Source organism: Taudactylus pleione, unplaced genomic scaffold, assembly GCF_031769625.1.
Source record: "Taudactylus pleione unplaced genomic scaffold, aTauple2 ptg000564l, whole genome shotgun sequence".
Lineage (NCBI taxonomy): Eukaryota > Metazoa > Chordata > Amphibia > Anura > Myobatrachidae > Taudactylus > Taudactylus pleione.
In genome coordinates, this window is record NW_028284966.1 from 1,886,706 (window position 1) to 1,910,997 (window position 24,292).

The 24,292-nt window shown below is 39.9% G+C and overlaps 1 pseudogene; it reads left to right on the forward strand.

Moving 5' to 3' along the window:
• Positions 1-3,273: 3,273 nt before the first annotated feature.
• LOC148481766 (uncharacterized) lies at positions 3,274-24,292 on the forward strand (annotated as a pseudogene).

The following is a 24,292-nucleotide window of genomic DNA, read 5'->3' on the forward strand; positions in this document are numbered from 1 at the left end:
GTTGCGCAATTCAGCACACCGTCACCAAGGGAACAATATGATTTACCGCCGGATGCATGCAGACCGACAGAGGTGAAGATCCCGAACATCCTAAGGTAAGTATAAACTAACCTGATCCCCCCCCCATAACCCTAACCCTCCCTTAGGGGTGCCTAACCCTAACCTCCGCCCAAGGGCCTAACCCTAATTCCCCCCTCCCTGCTGCCTAAACCTAAGTCCCCCAGGGGGGTGCCTAACTCTAACACTTCCTTCCTCTAGCCTTAACCTAACCCCCTGAGGAGGTGCCTAACCCTAAGTCCCCCCTGGGTACACTAAGCTTAACCCTCCCCCACGCGGCTGTCCATGCCTGGCACCATGCTTACCTTCGATGAGTAACCCGGGTGTCGATCTCCCATCGTAGGTCTAATGACAGGTGTCGGGATATCGATGCCTGTTATTAGACACTTGCCAGGATTAGACAGTCGGGAAGCCGGTGGTCGGGATTAAGTCCGTCGGCTTCCCGACTGCTAACTGTTGCCCGTGTCATCCCGGCGACATTGGTAGCAACTCTGCGTTCCAGGTGCACAATTTAGCACACCGTCGCCAGTGTTATCCCGGCAACACAGGTAGCGACTCTGCATTCCAGGTGTGCTATTAAGCACACCGTTGCCAGTGTCATCTCGGCGGCACATGTTCTTGTTGCATACCACACCTGAGTCTCATCAGCCCAAGAGCTTGAACGGTTCTGTGGCCCCAGGTCTCTTTCAGCCCTGAAGGCTGCTGCAACAGCCCAAAAGCTGCTTCATGTCATCAGTCCCTTTGCCATGACTATAAAGGCCACAATCTGGAGCCCATTCTGACCCGCTCGCAAAATGCATTTGCTCACTGCAAAAAAGGGGCCGGATATTTAAATTATGCAATTGCACTGCGTGGCATAAGGACGCCCTCTATGTCTTAGCGAGCCATGGCACTGAGCGCTCGCAAGTGTATTAAGATGGCCCCTTTCCCCTTGCAACACACGTCATCTCCTGGAATTGTTTGATTAATCAGTAACATCGAGAGCCATCAGAGCTGCTCGCAGCCCTTGAGGTAACCTTACTCCATCGCAAGAACTGCGATCAGTGCAGGCTGAAATACATGCAGGTGACGTGTATGATGATGCAAGTTTGCTAATAATGCACGCCCTTTAAACAGCATTTTGTTGGCCTGACACACCTGTATTCGCAACAATACTCCCCCGTTTACAAGCACCTTCCCCTGTTACTACCCACAAAAGGCACTGTCACTCAAAGTAGTGGGTAATCTGTGTGCTACAAGTGCACGATTTCCCATCACAGAGACTGGCTTGCGCATGCACAATGTGAATTAGATGCATGCGTTTTGAGCAACAATCGCCCGGCAGCAAGCTATCGCTCCTTAGCAACTGGGTCTGAATCAGGCCCTCAGCCCCCAATGCTGCTCCAACAGCCCAAAGGCTGCTCCACATAATCAGTCCCTTGGCCACAACTATAAAGGCCACAATCAGCCCTCAAGGCTGTTGCAACAGCCGAAAGGCCATTTCACATCTTCATTCCCTTGGTCACAACTATAAAGGCCACAATCCAAGCAAGGCTGCTCCAACAGCACAAAGGCTGCACCACATCATCAGTCCATTAGCCACAACTATAAAGGCCACAATCAGCTTTCAAGGCTGCACCTACAGCCCACAGGTTGCATCAAATCCTTAACCCTTGGCCATGACTAGTACTATACATTCCAGCCCTCAAGGCTGTCATCAGTTGGCTCTACATTTATACAGTTGATTCCTCCAGGAATCACAAAATTATTACTTGCCACAAAAGATTTGTAGAGCCACAGATTGATCATGGAGCTTGGTCAGAACCCAGCTCAAATCCTTGCTGCCCAAATACAGGTCCTAACACAAAGGGTCCAGGAACTATCTCTCCGGGTGAAAGAGACATGGGCAGCTCCACCCTCAGCATCAGTTTCAGCCCCAGTTTAGCTCCCTGAGCCTAAACTTAACCTGCCAGATAATTTTTCTGGCAATCGTAAAGATTTTCACAACTTCGGGGAATGCTGCAAATTGGTGTTCAGGCTTTGGCCTGCTTCTTCTGGATCAGAGACTTAACAGGTCAGTATTATTATTTCTTTGCTGCAAGATGACCCCCAGACCTGAGCCTTTGGTCTACCTCCAGCTCATGGTGCTCTCTAAATGGTGTATGCTTTCTTTGACACTCTAAGCCTTCTGTACAATGAACCAGACAAGGCAGCATTGGCTGAATCAGATCTCTGATCTTTGTCACAAAATCAAAGAGCTGCAGAAGATTACTGCACAGAGTTCCTTAAGTGGGCCAATGACTCTGGTTGGAATGATCCTGCACTAAGAAGTCAATTCCATCTTGGTCTCTCAGATCAGTTAAAGGATATCCTTGTACAACATATGGTTCCGGAGACATGGGACGACCTCATGCACCAAGTCATTCATATTGATCACCGCATCCGGGAATGTAGAATAGAGAAGGAGCTCCCTACATCTGCTCCTTGGTCTCCTGTTTGGGTAACTCAACCGGATCCTGGAGAACCTATTCAGTTGGGTGCCTATCAGCTCACAGGGCCTCTGCTTATATTGTGGAGAGAAAGGGCATTCAGCCTGGAATTGTCTTGTTAAATCAGGAAAAGGCAATGTCTTGGTGTCTTAGGAGAGCTGCACCTAGACCTTTCATCTGTCTCTCCTGCAAATTCAGTCCTTATCTTCACCATCATTCAAGGTAGAGGCAGTCAAGTTTCTGTTCCAGCATTCTTGGACATCACAGCAGCAGGAATTTTTATGGACATCTCCTTTTTTTAATCATTTGGACTGGCAGCCGAACCACTTATACAACCTCTTTCAGTAGTTGCACTTAATGGAGAAGAACGTTCCAGAGTTGTCGTTATATCTTAGACATATCCCATCACATTCTTATTGCTCCAGTGTCCGCTGGCTCCATTAGTGTTGAGTCTTCCTTGGCTTAGAAGACATAACCCTGTCATTAATTGGCAAACTTGAGAAATTATTCAGTGGAGTTATTCTTCTTCCTCTAGCTGCATCATGCTTCCTGTCCATCTGGCTACTAAATTTCAGTCCAAATCGGCTCCCAGGATTCTGGGTCCTTATCAAGACTTGGCAGAAGTATTTTCTAAAAGAAAGGCAGAAACCCTTCCACCTCACCATTCCTATGTGCGATTGATCTCCTTCCTGGTGCTAAGCTTCCCAAAGGCAGACTCTCTGCTCTATCCCTTCCTGAAAGCAAGGCTATGGAGGAATATATCAAGGACGCTTTGGAGAAATTATTTATTTGGCCTTCCAAATCGGCGGTCAGAGTAGGCTTTATTTTTGTGCAACAGAAGGGTAGCTCTCTTCGATCATGCATTGATTTTCGTGGATTGAATAACATCACGGTTAAGAACTCCTATCCTTTGCACTTGATTTCAGTATTGTTTGTTAGACTTCGGGGGGCCTCCATCTTTGCCAAAATAGATCTCAGAGGTGCATATAATATGGTCCGCATCAGAGAGGGTAACGAGTTGAAAACGGCCTTTAACACCCATTTCAGCCATTATGAATACCTGGTGGTGCCATTCAGCCTGTCTAATGCCCCTGCTGTCTTCCAGGACTACATTAATGATGTATTGAGGGTATATCTCGGGGTATTTGCGGTAGTCTACCTCAATGATATCCTAATTTATTCTAGCTCTCTGGAAGAACATTGCAAGCAAATGAGACTGGTGCTGCTAAAACTCATGGAGAACAATTTATATGCAAAACCAGAGAAATGCGATTTCGAAGTTCAAGAAGTGTCATTTCTGGAGTACATCATTTCCTCTCAAGAATTCTCAATGGATCCAAGCAACGTTAAGGCCATCTTAGATTGGATTCAGCCTACCAATATAAAAGCAATACAGTGCTTCCTTTTCTTTGCCCTCTTATTACAGAAGATTTGACTATTCCTTTTCATTCATAGTCACAAATATTGTGGAGCTCACCAAGAAAGGAGCTGATGTCGCTAACTCGCCAGTCAAAGCTCTTCAAGCTTTTGACTCCTTAAAACTTGCCTTTACCTCCGCTCTGGTTCTTCGGCATCCCAATACTGACCTTTCATTTATTGTCGAAGTAAACACCTCAGTGGTTGGCGTGGGGGCTATACTATCTCAGAAGGATCCTGTGAATGGCAAACTCCATCCCTGTGCTTATTTCTCTCAGAAATAAGGAATTATGACATAGGGAATTGTGAGCTTTTGGCCATCAAGTGGGCATTTGAGGATTGGAGGCACTGGATGGAGGAATATACTGGCGTGGGTCCCCTTGGATTGCCATTGTTGATCTGTTTCAGGGCTCCGCTTTATAAAACATTTTTCTTTTATAACACATTTTAACTGTTTGTTTATTATATATGTACCTCACTTTTTATTTTCATTCTTTATATGCAGCAGTAGCTGCTCCTAACTATCATTTTCACATTGCACTTTTCTTACTAAGGTGGTGCCCTGGGGTAGCTTAGCTGGGCTAGTTTGGGGGGATCCTTCACTCTGTATTTGAATCTTAGTATGTTAGGGACCTACCCTACAGAGGTTACCTGGATATGGTGGGTAGGCCCATAACTTTGGCCAAGATTATGCTAAAAACCAGTATAAGAATCAAGAATTTGCCTATTGTGGTGAACACTTCCTGGACCCATTCCCCTAGGCCTGAGAACCATTTCACTGGGTTCAGCCATGAGACCCATCCTTCTGTCTTCTCCCCTACTTCAGCCACTGAAGCATTATGGTTCTTACTAAATTCCCATTTTAGCTGGTTTGGGGGTGTCCTGCGCTCTGGATTTGTACTGTAGTATGTTAGGGACCTACCCTACAGAGGTTACCTTTATATGTAGCAGTAGCTGCCACTAACTATCTCTTTCACACTGCACTTTTCTTACTATGGCAGTGCCCTGGGGTGGTTTAGGTGGGGGTGTCCTGTGCTCTGGATTTGAATTGTAGTATGTTAGGGACCTACCCTACAGAGGTTACCTGGATATGGTAGGTAGACCCATAACCTTGGCCAAGAATATGCTAAAAACCTCTCATCAGGTAGCACCTCCCATTATATATCTATTCAGGGTTTGCAGTCCAGAAATCTTTCCCATATACTCCACTTAATGTGCTTTATTGCACACCTGAGGGAAAGTAGATGCACTCAGTCTGAATTAGCACCCCTATCTTATTGGTTTAAAAGCATGGAGTCTTGTAATGAATATGCACACTAGTATTAGGCACAATTCTAGGTAAGTCCTACAAGTTATTTACTGTAGTGCAAATTTGGTTCATTATTGGGGCATGGCTCCCCCTGGATAGCCTTTGTTGATCTGTTTCAGTGCACCGCATTATAACACATTTTTCTTTTATAAGACATTTTAACCCTTCACTGTTTATTTTATATATATATGTACCTCACTTTTTATTTTCATTCTTTATATGCAGCAGTAGCTGCTCCTAACTATCTCCTTCACACTGCACTTTTCTTTCTTTGGCGGTGCCCTGGGGTGGCTTAGCTGGGCTAGTTTGGGGGTGTCCTATGCTCTGGATTTGAATCATAGTATGTTGGTAAGGAATCTATATTAGAACCTCTATACACTCCTTCCTATACCTTCTAATATCTTGCCTATACCTTCTTAGTATGATGCTAATTTGCGTACGCAGTCTTACAGTAAATAAAGACTTCAGACCTGGAATATGTGGTTCCAAAGCACAAGTATTATTCAAGTAAAAGTACAGTCAGTTACACACTATTGATCCAGACACAATTCGGCGCAAAATAATTATACAGACCCAAGTACAGTATACATACGCAGCGCTTCCGGACCTTATGTTAGGCATCAGCAAGAAACCCCTTCATCAATCAGCATTCAGCAAGAAGACTAAAACCCAGTGTTGGAGCACACATATTTATACCCCCCAGAAATAGACAACACAATAGAGAAGTTTGTTGCTGATGCCATTGGTTCCCAAGGGGGATACATCTGTTACAGAGCATTTAACAGGCTGATTCAAATAGACACAACCCAGCCTCCAACAACTGAGGGTCTCTGGTTTCCCGCCACATGTAACATCCTAACAGTTGTTCACATTATATACATTTTGTTGCTTGAAGTCTCTGCGGTCCATAAGTTGAGAATGCATGATGCGATCTCCACACCGATAATACCAGAATTCTGCTGAGAGAGTACGCATCAGTACAAAACCAGACATGGCTTACTTAGCATGTATAAAACCTTAATTACCAAATAATCTTTATTTCACAGCATTTATACTAAATGAACAAACTTAAATCTTATCCCTTAAAGCTTATGGAACCTTGTATGTGGATATGTAATGTGTGAGTATGGGGGGTTTGATATAAAGACGCTAGTTAACTTGGAGCAGATACGTGCGCATAAAGCTAATGAACAGCGATTTCATATAGGATCTTATGCATTCGCTAATATGCGATTAGTTACCAGCACAATTGTGCGTATTAATGTGTGTATGAGAAATGGTGCACTTACATCTCATTTAAACTGAGTGAACACCTAGCAGTGTGAAATGCTTTTCCTAATAGTTCCACATGCCCCCCTCTCTCAGCAGCCCCCACCCTTCCCAGGCTCAAAAGTAACGTCCATTGTTCTCCCAGACTCTTGTGTAAAATGCAAATTAGCACAACTACAAGACCCAAAACCTAAAATAACACTCTTGGTTTTGAAGGTATTTTTATTACAGGAAGCCTGCTAATGTAAGGTGTGTATTCGTGCAGGGCCACCTGGAGTGAGAGCAGACGTTGTATCCAGTGAAGCTTGTCTACACAGACTAGTTGTCACGTGGCCATTTGCTCTGTTCAGCTAATGCAATATATCCTTTAGGGGATTTATAATAATATACACTTTATCCAGAGCAGCCAAACTATGCAAAGTCATGAAATAGGCTTTTGGTGAATCGCCGTAACTTATGGCGACGGTCACAGATGCAATCGCATGAAGCTAATAGTAATATGGCCACATGTACTAAAGAGTGAGTTTATCTAAAATGGCGTTTAAGCGGTCATTCGCAAAATGGCGTCTTGCGGCCAGTTGCAAGATGGTGTCGCTGCGATTCAATTTTAATCTGATCTTGTCTCAGCCAATAATCCAGCTTCGACAGTAGGGACCTACCCTACAGAGGTTACCTGGATATGGTAGGTAGGCCCATAACCTTTGCCAAGAATATACTAAAAACCTCTATTGATTGCAAAATTTTATTGCATTTATATATTATTAATTATTTGGAGTTGTGAACCTGAGATTTGTCTGTTTCTGTGCCTGTAATTAGTCTCATCAGGTAGCACCTCCCATTATATATATATTCAGGGTATGCAGTCCAGAAATCTTTCCCAAATACTCAATTCAATGTGATTTATTGCACAACTGAGGGAAAGGAGACGCCCTCAGTCTGGATTAGCACCCCTACCTTATTGGTTTAAAAGCATGGAGTCTTGTAATGAATATGCACACTAGTATTAGGCATATTTCTAGGTAAGTCCTACAAGTTTTATATACTGTAGTGCAACTTTGGTTCATTTTGGGGGCATGGATCCCCCTGGATTGCCATTGTTGATCTTTTTCAGGGCACCGCATTATAACACTTTTTTCTTTTATAACACATTTTAACCCTTCACTGTTTGTTTATTATATATGTACCTCACTTTTTATTTTCACTCTTTGTATGCAGCAGTAGCTGCTCCTAACTATCTCTTTCACACTGCACTTTTCTTACTATGGTGGTGCCCTGGGGTGGTTTAGCTGGGGTAGGTTGGGGGTGTCCTGTGCTCTGGATTTGAATCGTAGTATGTTAGGGACCTACCCTACAGAGGTTACCTGGATATGGTAGGTAGGCCCTTAACCTTGGAGAAGAATATGCTAAAAACCTCTATTGATTGCAAAATTTTATTGCATTTATATATTATTAATAATTTGGAGATGTGCACCTGAGATTTGTCTGTTTTTGTGCCTGCAATTAGTCTCATCAGGTAGCACCTCCCATTATACATATATTCAGGGTGTGCAGTCTAAAAATCTTTCCCATATACTCCATTTAATGTGCTTTTTTGCACACCTGAGGGAAAGGAGATGCACTCAGTCTGGATTAGCACCCCTACCTTATTGGTTTAAAATCATGGAGTCTTGTAATGAATATGCACACTAGTATTAGGCACATTTCTAGGTAAGTCCTACAAATATTATATACTGTAATGCAACAATGGTTAATTTTTGTGGCGTGGGTCCCCCTGGATTGCCTTTGTTGATCTGTTTCAGGGCACCGCATAATAACACTTTTTTCTTTTATAACACATTTTAACCCTTCACTGTTTGTTTATTATATATGTACCTCACTTTTTATTTTCACTCTTTATATGCAGCAGTAGCTGCTCCTAAATATCTGTTTCACAAAGCACTATTTTTACTTTGACGGTGCCCTGGGGTGGCTTAGTTGGGTAGTTTGGGGGTTTCCTGTGCTCTGGATTTGAATCGTAGTATGATAGGGACCTACCCTACAGAGGTTAACTGGATATGGTAGGTAGGCCAATAACCTTGGCCAAGAATATGCTAAAAACCTCTACTGATTGCAAAATTTTATTGCATTTATATATTATTAATAATTTGGAGTTGTGCACCTGAGATTTGTCTGTTTTTGTGCCTGCAATTAGTCTCATCAGGTAGCACCTCCCATTGTATGTATATTCAGGGTGTGCAGTCCAGAAATCTTTCCCATATACTCTATTTAATGTGCTTTTTTGCACACCTGAGGGAAAGGAGACACCCTCAGTCTGGATTAGCACCCCTACCTTATTGGTTTAAAAGCATGGTCTTGTAATGAATATGCACACTAGTAATGGCATAATTCTGGATAAGTCCTGCAAGTTTTTTATATACTGTAGTGCAACTTTGGTATCATTTTTGGGGTAGGTCCCCCTGGATTACTTTTGTTGATCTTATTCAGGGCACCGCATTATAACACAGTTTTATTTTATACACATTTTAACCCTACACTGTTTGTTTTATTTATGATATATGTACCTCACTTTTATTTTATTCTAGATGGCCAGCAAGAACTCCACCCTTCCTTGAAGAACTACACCCGTCCTTGTCCAAGGGTGTCGAGAGTTTGTGGTGGAGAAAATTCTGAACTCCAGACTCTCATGAGGAGCCCTTCAGTTCCTGGTCCATTGGAATGGGTACAGGCCACATGAATGCTCCTGGTTGCCTATGGGATCATTGAATGCTCCTGCCTTAGTAAGAAATTTTTTTATATATTTTATGGAAAAACCTAGAGCTAGGGGTCCTTAACCCCTGATCAAGGGGGGTTACTGTCAGGATCTGCAGTTAAGCAGATCATGTTATTTGCAGCTTCCTGCCTGAGGCACTTCTTTAATTATTTTCTGGCTGTGTGCAGTGTTAGGTGCATTCTAATTGATTCTCTTGTATGTGCACAGCACAGATTAATCGTAAAGGGAGGCGTGCCTTGGTTGGGCCCGGTTTCTCTTAAATTCCAGCCAGCCCTTCACTCCATGCCAGTGATAAAGTTTTTCGTACATTCTCGGTTTCCAGTCTCCTGCTTGTCAGTTGAGTTCCTAAGCCAGTCAAACTGTTATTGTTGGGTCTGTTTATTTCATCCAGGTGGCTCCACCTGCATCTCATCCATGTGTGCTGCTTGTACCATCTGGGCAGCACACTGCACTTACTTCCTCAGAAGCATCTTTTGCCATCCAGCGGCTTGTGTCAACCCAGCGGCACCAGTCACAATTTAGCGCTCCTAGTGCACAATCTAGCACACTGCTGCCTGTGACATCCTGGTGGCACTGGTAGCTACTCTGCGATCCAGGTGTGCAATCTAGCACACCGTCACCACTGTCATGCCGGCAGTACTGGTAGCAGCTCTGCATTTCAGGTGCACAATTTAGCACACTGTCGCCAGCATCATGCCAGTGGCATTGGTAGCAGCTCTGCATTCCAGGTGCACTATTAAGCATACTGTCACCAGTGTCATCTCGGCAGCACTGGTAGCAGCCGATGTTCTTGTTGCATACCTTACCTGGGTCTCATCAGCCCAAAAGCTGCAATGGTTCTGGGGCCCCAGGTCACCATCAGCCCTCAAGGCTGCTCCAACAGCCCAAAGGCTGCTTCACATCATCAGTCCCTTGGCCATGACTATGAAGGCCACAATCAGCCCCCAAGTCTGCTCCAACAGCCCAAAGGCTGCTCCACATCATCAGTCCCTTGGCCATGACTATAAAGGCCACAATCAGCCCACATGGCTGCTCCTACAGCCCACAGGCTGCATCAAATCCTTAACTCTTGGCCAAGACCTGTACTATACATTCCAGCCCTCAACGCTGTCATCAGTTGGTTCTACATTTATACAGTTGACTTCCTCCAGGAATCACAACACCCATAAGTAATTTCTCTCAGGTAACTGACATATATACAAGAAAGGTTCTATCTCATAACTGTAATTAAATCCCTCTGGTACCATAGTCTGGGCCCAAGTTCTGGACTCCCCCCCAAAAAAAAAAAAATATTGTAAAAAAAAGTAAAAGTGTCTTTTAGTGTAATATTTTTTTATGTGTGTGTGCATGTTATGCTTAACTGCACAAGATCCAGCCAGCAATGCAAGTTGCAACCTAGCGCTGCCCGACTCCAGTCGTGATCAATCGCTGCTCTGGGCCCAAGTTCTGGAGCATAAAAAAAATAAAAATAAATTATCTTTTTTTTTATCTTTAATTTTAACTGTCTGTGTGTGTACGTGTATCCAGCCAGCAATGCAACTTGCAACATAGTGCTGTCCCTCTCCAGTCGTGATTCATTTATTTTCTGGGTCCAAGTTCTGGAGCATAAAAAAAAGAAATAGTCTTTTTTTAACTTTAGCTTTAACTGTCTGTGTATGTGTGTGTGTATCCAGCCAGCAATATAAGTTGCAACCTAGTGCTGCCCCACTGCAGTCATGATCAATCACTGCTCTGAGCCCAAGTTTTTGATCATAAGAAAAAAATAAAATCAATTGTCTATTTTTGATCTTTTACTGTCTGTGTGAGTGTGTGTTAGGCTTAACTGCACAAGATACAGCCAGCAATGCAAGTTGCAACCTAGTGCTGCCTGACTCCAGTAGTGATCAATCTGTGCTCTGGGCCCAAGTTCTGGAGCTGAAAAAAAAAATTGTCATTTTTTGTCCCCTTTTTTTTTCGGTGTGTGTCAGCCACACCCTCTATCACTGTCATCAGGGTAGGTGTGCAGGGGTTCTTTGCTCCTGTCTGTTGAGGGGCTGCTGCCCAAAATAATAAATAATCAATTTTTATTGTGTGCAGGTCAGCCACACCTGGCTGCCACTGTCATCGGCATAGGTGCACAGGGGTGCTGTGCTCCTATCTGTCAAGGGGCTGCATGAATATTGCAATGAAAACTTTATTTTTAAGTTATTGGGTTACCAAAAGTTGTTTTTTTTTATCTTAAACATAGCAGAAATGTTATCCTAACAGCTGATAAAGTTATATTCTCTAAAAATCTAAAGCCTATATTTGTTTACAGACCTATATAGAGTAACCATCCTAAATTCTAAAACTATTCTATTCAAAACTGTAAACAAAAGCAAAGATTATAAGTCTAGTGTGTTATAGTGTGTTATTAGAACAAGCTGAACAGAGCATTAAATGCAACATTTAATTATAAGTTTTAAGTTTTACATTGTGTCTGGAGATCATTTAGAAAGCAGAAAAAGAGCTCCACCACAAGTGGCAGATGACTAAACTCACACACAAAGGTTTAATAGAAATAGATACAATACAAGATCAGATGTTTACCCTGGAGGATATGTCTGATTCATCATGGTGCCCCCAAGACTAAGGACCTCATTCAGAGTAGGTCATAGTGGCCGCACGGTCGTATGGGCTACGGCCGTAAAATCTCATTGTACGGCTGGTCGACCGTAAACAAAGTGATGCCCATTCGTTAGCACTGCACCTCTTCTATCTACCGACTGATCTGATCGAACGAACGAGACAGTCGTAGTCAGGCGCTGTCAGTCGCTGTATGCAAATTATGTTGTAATGGTTGCGGCCATATGTGTTGTATTGATGGTCACATGTCATGTTTACATGGACTATCAAACAGCTTGTTATTAGCTTGTTGTCAATTATCTAATTAAGAGTGTTTAACTCTTGCTGTTCTTTTTATTCAGTTTTTTTAATGTGTCAATAAACTTTATTTTTTTGTTGTTGTGGTTTTCCCCGTTCTCGTTTTTTTTTTTTTTATTCCAAAACAAAGTAATGTTTATTATCTGTGAATGTACTGTTGCTAATTGTGTTAACTTTAAAAATGCATGTGCATTTTGCGTTAGGATCATTTGCACTCTTATGTTTGCAATTGCACACTGCATGTTTTAACGAATCAAATCTGACCTTATTTTTCTGGTCAAATGATTAAAGGATTGTCCAATAGTGTTTTTTTTAGGAAACTGAGTAAATATTTTAGCCAATCATCTTTATTTTACCCCATGTAAATTTGATGTTTTCTGTAAAATCGGCCATTGCCATCATGAGAGCCGCAGCCTTTACCCGTCGGGAATTGAGCATCCTGGTAAACATTTTGGACAGGCGGCTTACAAACGCCCAGCCTCCCATTTCCAACCGCTTAAAGCGTGCGGCCTATGCGGAGGTGAGGAGAGCCATTCGCCGTGCTGGATTTCGGTGCAATATAGCGCAACTAGAGAGGCGCTGGTCTGATTTGCACAGCTGGTCGCCAGTCCTTTTGGCTAATTTGCGGGCGCGATTACGCAGACGTAAGTATGCATTTGTATAAATGTAAAAATTAGTGGACTGTTAAAAATGTCTGTACCTTTTCCAATTCTTTTCTTAAATGTAAACAAACCCTCCTGTATGTTGTCCCTATTGTCCTGAATGTGTAAAGTGTACTTGTATTGTGTAGCCGAAAGTGAAAACTAAACTTAGATTTTTTTAATATCTTTAAATTTTAGAAACACAACTGAGACAGAGAAGGGCCTGCAGATTTGGCCGAAATGCAGGTCCCAACCTGCAACCTAGTGCTGCCCCACTGCAGTCATAATCAATCGCTGCTCTGGGCCCAAGTTCTTGAGCATAAAAAAAATTAAAATCAATTGTCTATTTTTGATCTTTTACTGTCTGTATGAGTGCGTGTTAGGCTTAACCGCACAAGATCCAGCCAGCAATGCAAGTTGCAACCTAGTGCTGCCTGACTCCAGTAGTGATCAATCTGTGCTCTGGGCTCAAGTTTTAAAGCTGAAAACAAAAAAAAATTCAACACAAAATATATCCGCACAGGAGCTCTTATCTCTCAAAATCCATTCCCCTAATCAGTGTCCAATCTTAAATTTGATATTTATTGTGGAGGTGCACCAGAGAATAGATACAATATATTATAATTCGAAAACAGAAAAAGTATTCTCATAATGGGCACACACAGATTATACAACTACATAAATAGAGTACAGAAAAAGAGCCTGGTTGATAGAATTATAATATAACTTTTATTAAGGCGAAATATAAAATAATAGTGTACATGAAAATAAGTGATTAAAATATTGACAAACCTATGTCATGTGTGTCTTTGATCTAATATTGTCCGCAAAATCCCCAAGGGAAAAGGAAGAAATTAGCCTGATATCGGCTTATATAAGGTAAGTACCAATAATAAGAGTGTCTTATTCCACAATTGATTGTAACAACAGTAATGTTTCCAATTATTCATACAACTATGCTTTATTCCAAAGTGTTACATAGGTATATCGTAATACCATAGGAAACATAACATTCTTTCTATATTCCCAAAATGGGTTCTAATATCATATTATTTCTAACATATAGTTAAATAGTGTATCCTATAAGCTGTGGAATCACAGTTGTTGGATGTAGTGGATCACTGCTGTACAATAATCATTCCTCTATCATTATCAAAAGCGCTTATCTTATCTTATAAATATTGACATATATAGTCAGTATCTTACATCCCACATTGATTGTGGTATAAATATCAGCAGCGCTATACGATAGGATCCGATATATACAGATAGTAGCATTTCATTTAAATGGAATTCTGGAATCTTACTACCTACAACAAGGTTTTGCACGTGCAGACAATTATAATTTCTTAGTAGTGAGTAATTTCACATATATAGTTGTTAGCATCGTATAGTTTTCCTTCCACAGTGCTGTTCTATACAATAGAATCCAATATATATATATGTTTAACGATTAAATTTCCTACACAATATAAAATGGAATTCCAAAATCTAGCATACTAATAATAGGTTTAATGTGTGTAAAGCAATTAATTCTTTATTAATTTCAAGGAGTCAGTGATATTACAGGTGTTCACAGTTATAACCTCCTAACAGTGGGCGATTTCACATATATGGTCAATAGCATCATATAGCTTTCTTTCCACAATAATGATGTAATATTCCAGCAGCGCTGATCACAGCATCCCATATATGAGGATTTGAGCTATAGCTATATGGCTACATCCATTCCATATTTATTTGTGTGCACCCAACAGCACTTCAATTCAATTTACACATATATGGTCAATAGCATCATTTAGCTTCATTTCCACAATAATGATGTAATGTTCCAGCAGCGCTGATCACAGCATCCCATATATAAGATTTTGAGCTATAGCTGTATGGCTACATTCATTCCATATATTATTTGTGTGCATCCATCAGCGCTCCGATTCAATTTACAACACAGTGTGAATGGAATTCTCAGATCCTATTAACTGATAATAAGTTTGATATATATTAACAGACACTCTTATGTTAAATCAAAGAGTCCCTGGTATATAGCGGATTCACAATTATCACAAATTAGTAGTTGGTGATTTCATACATTGTAATTTTAAACACACATAGGTATAGTCATTTAAAACGGAGGAGAAGCCGTGTCCTCCCTCCCTGACGTGCGTTTCGCCAGTGGCTTAGTCGTAGGGGCCAACACGTGCTATGGGCTGCCTATCTTTTTATAACGAGTACTAACCAATCATCTCAATCCTGAATGATTGATGGCTACTTCCTCCAATCAACATTTAATTAGATGAATGAAAAACGTCTCCAACCTCCATTTAGAGAAAGCGCATGATAATATCCATCCAATTAAGCCCTAACAATACCCAAAGTTTTTATCGATGTTCAGTTCTTAAATTTGACTATTATAATACAAAAAACAATCATATATATTATCAAAATATAAATAGATATAATTAAAATAGTATTATTAATAAAATATCGATATCACCAAAATATTATCAAATGGATTCATGACATGTATAATAAATATTAAATCAATTAATGTAAATTAAATTCATAATCAGAAATATGTATATATAGAATTAATATCATAAAGTGAATCAATCGTGTCCAAATTAAATGAAATACTAATATTCATATAGTAATAAATAAATTGAGGTGATTAACTAGTGATCTCCATGTTCATATTAAGAGACATCAAAGTACAGTTTATAAATAAAACCCTTTTTAAATATTAGACTATCATACATAATCAATCTTAATTGATATAAATAATACACTCAAAGGTGAAATTACAATTAATAACGTGTAGGATTTATAATATAAGTGAATGTGCTGACTAAAACCATTTTTAAATACCAAAATATCAGTGTAATCACGGTGAATTCATAACTATTATCACCCATTAATCAATATCATAAAGTGATGATAAAATTATTTATTAATAAGTGTAAAAAAAGAAAAATAATAATGAGTCTTAACTCATAAATAAACTGAAATTAAAAAGAAGATAATATTGAGACATCATCTCATATTATAAATGTGTAGTGAAGATAAGAACCCATCTAAATAAATATAATATAAATAACAAATTTAAAGTCGATGTCAAAAATTATATATACATTATATATAAGCCATAGTCCACAAATTCCCATAATAATCTATTCGTACTATAACTGATATCAAAATATGTCACAAAAATGCTCCAAAATTGATAAATTCATTAAGCCCTTCAGGGTTAAGGCCCCCCCATCTTATAGGTCCACTTGCTTTCTCTGCGTAGCAGTTCCTGTGTTAAATCTCCACCCCTAACACCAAGGTGAACTTTTTCAATGCCAAAGATTCTCAAACACTTGAAATCATTCTGATGAAAGTCGTTAAAGTGTCGTGTAATGGATGTCAATTTTTTCTTTTTCATTAAGTCAGAAACAGAGTTTCTAATGTTGCCCACATGTTCTAATGTCCTTTGCTTAAGGGGTCTAGTTGTCATGCCAATGTAGTTCTTATCACAAGGACATTTAATGCAATAAATAATTCCTGAAGTATTGCAATTGATGTAATCATGGATTATATGTTTTTTTTGGAATTTATCCATAAATTCTAAGGTTTTTACCATGTATTGGCATGCTTTAGCGATGAATTTGAAACCCAGAGTACAAATGTCTTGGAGAAGAACAAGAAATCTGAAAGACCATCTAGTACATAGTCATTTTACCAAGAAAAATAAAAAACAGCCGACAGTTATGGGCTCATATAAGTGTGGGGGATGCAAAGCATGCCAATACATGGTAAAAACCTAAGAATTTAAGGATAAATTCCAAAAAACACATATACTCCATGATTACATCAATTGCAATACTTCAGGAATTATTTATTGCAGTAAATGTCCTTGTGAGAAGAACTACATTGGCATGACAACTAGACCCCTTAAGCAAAGGACATTAGAACATGTGGGCAACATTAGAAACTCTGTTTCTGACTTAATGAAAAAGAAAAAATTGACATCCATCGCACGACACTTTTATGACTTTCATCAGAATAATTTCAAGTGTTTGAGAATCTTTGGTATTGAAAAAGTGCACCTTGGTGTTAGGGGTGGAGATTTAACACAGGAACTGCTATGCAGAGAAAGCAAGTGGACCTATAAGATGGGGGGCCTTAACCCTGAAGGGCTTAATGAATTTATTAATTTCGGAGCATTTTTGTGACATATTTTGATATCAGTTATAGTACTATTAGATTATTATGGGAATTTGTGGACTATGGCTTATATATAATGTATATATAATTTTTGACATCGAATTTGAATTTATGTTATTTATATTATATTTATTTAGAAGGGTTCTTATCTTCACTACACATTTATAATATGAGATGATGTCTCAATATTATCTTCTTTTTCACTTCAGTTTATTTATGAGTTAAGACTCATTATTATTTTTCTTTTTTTACACTTTATTAATAAATAATTTTATCATCACTTTATGATATTGATTAATGGGTGATAATAGTTATGAATTCACCGTGATTACACTGATATTTTGGTATTTAAAAATGGTTTTAGTCAGCACATTCACTTATATTATAAATCCTACACGTTATTAATTGTAATTTCACCTTTGAGTGTATTATTTATATCAATTAAGATTGATTATGTATGATAGTCTAATATTTAAAAAGGGTTTTATTTATAAACTGTACTTTGATGTCTCTTAATATGAACATGGAGATCACTAGTTAATCACCTACATTTATTTATTACTATATGAATATTAGTATTTCATTTATTTTGGAAACAATTGATTCACTTTATGATATTAATTCTATATATACATATATTTCTGATTATGAATTTAATTTACATTATTTATTTATTTAATATTTATTATACATGTCATGAATCCATTGGATAATATTTTGGTGATATCAATATTTTATTAATAATACTATTTTATTTATATCTATATTTTGATAATATATATGATTGTTTTTTGTATAATAATAGTCAAATTTATGAACTGAATATCGATAAAAACTTTGGGTTTTGTCAGGGCTTAATAGGATGGATATTATCATGCACTTTCTCTAAAAGAAGGTTGGAGCCGTTTTTCATTCATCTAATTAAATGTTGATTGGAGGAAGTAGCCATCAATCATTCAGGATTGTGATGATTGGTTAGTACTCGTTATAAAAAGATAGGCAGCCCATAGCACGGGTTGGCCCCTAAGACTAAGCCACTGGCGAAACACGCATCAGGGAGGGAGGACACGCTGCTTGGCGTCTCCTCCGTTTTAAATGACTATACCTATGTCTGTTTAAAATTACAATGTATGAAATCACCAACTACTAATTTGTGTTAATTGTGAATCAGCTATATACCAGGGACTCTTTGATTTAACATAAGAGTGTCTGTTAATATATATCAAACTTATTATCAGTTAATAGGATCTGAGAATTCCATTCTCACTGTGCTGTAAATTGAATCTGAGTGCTGCTGGATGCACACAAATAATATATGGAATGAATGTAGCCATACAGCTATAGCTCAAAATCTTATATATGGGACGCTGTGATCAGCGCTGCTGGAACATTACATCATTATTGTGGAAATGAAGCTATATGATGCTATTGACCATATATGTGTAAATTGAATTGGAGTGCTGTTGGGTGCACACAAATAAATATGGAATGGATGTAGCCATATAGCTATAGCTCAAATCCTCATATATGGGACGCTGTGATCAGCACTGCTGGAATATTACATCATTATTGTGGAATGAAAGCTATATGATGCTATTGACCATATATGTGAAATCGCCCACTGTTAGGAGGTTATAACTGTGAACACCTGTAATATCACTGACTCCTTGAAATTAATAAAGAATTAATTGCTTTACACACATTAAACCTATTATTAGTATGCAAGATTTTGGAATTCCATTTTATATTGTGTAGGAAATTTAATCGTTAAACATATATATATATTGGATTCTATTGTATAGAACAGCACTGTGGAATGAAAACTATACGATGCGAACGACTATATATGTGAAATTACTCACTACTAAGAAATTATAATTGTCTGCACGTGCAAAACCTTGTTGTAGGTAGTAAGATTCCAGAATTCCATTTAAATGAAATGCTACTATCTGTATATATCGGATCCTATCGTATAGCGCTGCTGATATTTATACCACAATCAATGTGGGATGTAAGATACTGACTATATATGTCAATATTTATAAGATAAGATAAGCGCTTTTGATAATGATAGAGGAATGATTATTGTACAGCAGTGATCCACTACATCCAACAACTGTGATTCCACAGCTTATAGGATACATTATTTAACTATATGTTAGAAATAATATGATATTAGAACCCATTTTGGGAATATAGAAAGAATGTTATGTTTCGTATGGTATTACGATATACCTATGTAACACTTTGGAATAAAGCACAGTTGTATGAATAATTGGAAACATTACTGTTGTTACAATCAATTGTGGAATAAGACACTCTTATTATTGGTACTTACCTTATATATGCCGATATCAGGCTAATTTCTTCCTTTTCCCTTGGGGATTTTGTGGACAATATTAGATCAAAGACACACATGACATAGGTTTGTCAATATTTTAATCACTTATTTTCATGTACACTATTATTTTATATTTCACCTTAATAAAAGTTATATTTTAATTCTATGAACCAGGCTCTTTTTCTGTACTCTATTTATGTAGTTGTATAATCTGTGTGTGCCCATTATGAGAATACTTTTTCTGTTTTCGAATTATAACAAAAAAAAATTTCATTTTTTTTGTCAAATTTTTTTTGTGTGCATGTCAGCCACACCTGGCTGGCACTGTCATCGGCATAGGTGTGCAGGGGTTCTGTGCTCCTGTCTGTTGAGGGGCTGCTGCCCAAAATAATAAATAAACAATTTTTATTGTGTGCATGTCAGCCACACCTGGCTGTCACTGTCATCGGCATAGGTGCACAGGGGTGCTGTGCTCCTGTCTGTCAAGGGTCTGCATGAATATTGCAATGAAAACTTTATTTTTAAGTTATTGGGTTACCAAAAGTTGTTTTTTTTTATCTTAAACATAGCAGAAATGTTATCCTAACAGCTTATAAAGTTATACGGTATGCTCTAAAAATCTAAAGCCTATATTTGTTAACAAACCTATATAGAGTAGACATCCAAAATTCTAAAACTGTTCTATTCAAAACTGTAAACAAAAGCAAAGATTGTAAGTCTAGTGTGTTAAAGTTTGTTATTAGAACAAGCGGAACAGAGCATTAAATGCAACATTTCATTTTAAGGTTTAAGTTTTACATTGTGTCTGGAGATCATTTAGAAAGCATAAAAAGAGCTCCACCACAAGTGGCAAATGATTAAACTCACACACAAAGATTTAATAGAAATAAATGCAACACCAGATCAGATGTTTACCCTGGAGGATCTGTCTGATTCATCATGGTGCCCCCAAGACCAAGATTGTGCAAATTCTGCCAAAAGAGGGACTGACACCACAGCTAAACAAAAACAAAAGAGTCACCTTCTGGATGTGAATTTTCTCTTTTGCATGGGGAAAACCCAACCCTTAGATGAGATGGATCTCAGCCAGCGGACAACATTGAAATCAACATTAAAAAGTCACAATGGAAGACTACAGTGTGGATAATCTTTCTTCACAGTCAGGAGAGGCCTCAGAGAACATGAAAAAAGATGCTCTAAGTGCTGAACTTTAAGGAATTTCTCCATCATGTTCTTCAGTGTGGAAAGGTTTCATTCACATGTTTTCTATAAAGTAGTTCAAAGTAGGGGTGTGCACCGGCCACTTTTCGTGTTTTGTGTTTTGGTTTTGGATCTGGATCTTTCTTCGTGTTTTGGATCTGGATTGGTTTTGCCAAAACCACCCTTCCGTGTTTTAGGTTCTGGGTTTTGTGTTTTGGATCTGTATTTTTTTTTTAAAAAGCATAAAAACAGCTAAAATCACAGAATTTGTTGGTTTTTATGCTCCTATTCAATTATTAACATCAATAAATTTCATTTCCACTCATTTCCAGTCTATTCTGAACACCTCACACCTCACAATATTGTTTTTATGGCCAAAAGGTTGCATCGAGGTAGATGGATGACTATGCTAAGCGACACGAGTGGGCGGCAAAAACATGTGGCCCATCTAGGAGTGACACTGCAGTGGCAGACAGGATGACAGTTTGAAAAACTAGGCCCCAAACAGTACATACTGCAAAGAAAAAAAAGAGGTGCAAAATGGAATTGTCCTTGGACCCTCCCACCCACCCTTATGGTTGTAGAAATAGGACATGCACACTTTAACAAACCAATCATTTCAGCGCCAGGGTCTGCCACATGACTGTGGCTGAAATGATTGGTTCGTTTGGGCCTCCACAAAACAAGCTGGCAATTAATGTGTCCCTGCACAAACTGGCTCTACGGAGGCAAGATGTCGTCCTCATCCTCCTCATCCACCGATTACTTGGATAAAACAGGAAAAAGGGATTTAGGTATCCCTGGACTGCTTACGGTCTTAGCCAAAGTTTCTGAACTTGACAGTAACTTTTTATGAACGCGCTGCAGGTGCTGTATAAGGGAGGATGTTCCTAGGTGGTTAACGTCGCTACCCCTACTTATTTCACCTTTGCATATGGTACATATGGCAAGACAGTTGTTGTCCAGATTTGGATAGAAATATTGCCAGACCAAAGAGGTGGAATGTTTGGTCTTCTGCCCAGGCATGACCGTGATGGGCTTTTTCATCCCACGGACAACAGCTGTCTCCCCCGAAGCCTGATTTAAACAAACCACATCACCATCAGAATCCTCCTCGCCAACTTCCTCCTCAGCTCCAGCTATACCAGTATCCTCATCCTGTTGTACTTCAACAGTGACATCTTCAATTTGCAAATCAGCAAGTGGACTGTGGGTGCTCCTTTCAGCACTTGCAGGGAGCGTGCAAATGGTGGAAAGAGCCACCTCTTCCCGTCCAGTGCTGGGAAGGTCAGGCATCGCAACCGCCACCACACTAGGACTCTCCTTGGGGATTTGTGATACCTTCTTAGAATGCACAGTTCTTCGCTGTGCTTTTGCCAGCTTAACTCGTTTGATTTTTTTAGTGGGAGGAGGGCTTCCATTGTCATGTGAAGCTGAACCACTAGTCATGAATATAGGGAAAGACCTTATCCGTTCCTTGCCACTCTGTGTCATAAATGGCATATTGGCAAGTTTACGTTTCTCTTCAGATGATTTAAATGGTTTTTTTAAGGTCATTTTCCTGAACTTTGCCATTTGAGATTGTATGTGCCCTCTACTATGACATTGGGCATCGGCCTTGGCAGACGACGTTGATGGCATGTTATCGTCTATGTCATGACTAATGGCAGCAGCTTCAGCAGTAGGAGGAAGTGGTTCTTGATCTTTCCCTATTTTATTTTTATTGGAGAAAGTTTGGTCCTCCATTTATGTTATACTGATTTGATATATACGTGCGGCTAAGGCGCACACAAACACAGAAAATATTTTTTTATTTTTGCTGGAGAGTAGTGCACTTTGTGGGTTACACCACCCTTTAAGAAATGAGCCAGCCAGCTGTTTACTTATGGGACACAGGCGCACGCTTGGCGCTGCACCTTTGTTGATGCACGCGCAGCCACAGTGCACACAATTCACAAACACAGGTAATATTTTTTTATTTTGTTCGGAGTGTACTTTGGGGGTTACAGCACCCTTTAACGGTCAAGCCAGCCGGCCCTTTACTTATGACACAGGCGCACACTTGGCACTACTTTGTTGATGCACGTGCAGCTACTGCGCATACAATTCACAAACGCAGAAAATATTTTTTTATTTTGTTTGGAGTGTACTTTGGGGGTTACAGCACCCTTTAACGGTCAAGCCAGCGGGCCCTTAACTTATGACACAGGCGCACGCTTGGCACTACTTTGTTGATGCACGTGCGGCTACTGCGCACACAATTCACAAACACAGAAAATATTATTTTTTTTTGCACTTAGGGGGAGCACTCCTGATGGACAGAGCACCCCCTGGACAACACTACAGCACCCCTTTAGGACTGGGACTCTGCACAGGACTTTGGAGTGGACACAGTCCCTATGGACAACTGACTGCACAACACAGTCCAGCCAGCCCCTATGGACTTTGGAGGAGTGGACACAGCCCCTATGGACAACAGCAGCACAACACAGCCAGCCCCTATGGACTTTGGAGGAGTGGACACAGCCCCTATGACAACACAGCCAGCCCCTATGGACTTTGGAGGAGTGGACACAGCCCCTATGGACAACAGCAGCACAGCGCACCACAGCACAGCACAGCACTACACTGCACTACACTACACAGCCCAGCCAGCCCTAACTCCCACCCTCCCTCTACACTGTCCACAGCCGAGTGAGAAAATGACGCTGATGCGGGTACCTTATATAGGATCCAAAATACGCGAGACCCGGAAGGCGGGATGATGACGTTTTGCCTCGATTTCAGATCCGAGTCAGGAGGGAAAAGTCAAGCCTGACTCGGATCGGCCTCAGATCGGGGGGCTCGGGGGGTGTTTGGATTTCAGAAATCTGAACCCGCTCACCCCTAGTTCAAAGTTACAGCCTTCAAAGTGTCTGGCTATAACACCCACCTTTGCCAGGAATTACCAAAGATTATTACAAGCAAAGGATTTATCTGTCCGGAATCTCTCTGGGAATTCATGGATTGTATTTGGCCTGAATGCACTAAGACATCCAGTGATTCTGTCACTGTGTTCTGTAGTTGACTTTATTCCTACCTGAATTGAAAACTGAAATACGGAATAGTAAGCACAGACAACATGGAGGCCTTTGTTATTCTACTGCCTGCATGCCAACCAATACCTTCCAGACTACACCCACTGGGGGAACCAGGTCTTGATAATGACCATCCCCATCTATTGCTAGGCCTTCTTCTTCCAAACCATCCATCCTGGACTTCCTGTCCAAAAAGGGTGAGTAGGGTACAGAAAGAGGAGCTAGATGTCCCTGATGACATTTTTTCATCTATAACAGATGATGTGGAGAGATATGAGCTTCAGATGTTGGTACAGGGGTTCCCACCTATTTGGCTTTCCTGCAGAGAACAGAGCTCTGTTCCTTAGGAAGTGTCTGTGCCTGAGCTGATAGGTAGGTAGTCTCTGCCTGTTGGTAAACACCCTTCAGGAGACGGCAACCCAAAATAACAACAATTATAATAATAATAATAATAATGTGTCAACTGATAAATTATGATAACCAGCCTGATCCATTACCAGCAACACACCCCATATGGCCAAATTATAACATGACAGCCAGTTTGCAGTCTCCTTTTCCTTATGACAGAAATCCAGTTGCCATGGTTGATCAATCAGCCATGTGTGGTCAACATAATTTTTGGCCTTCTACATTCTAA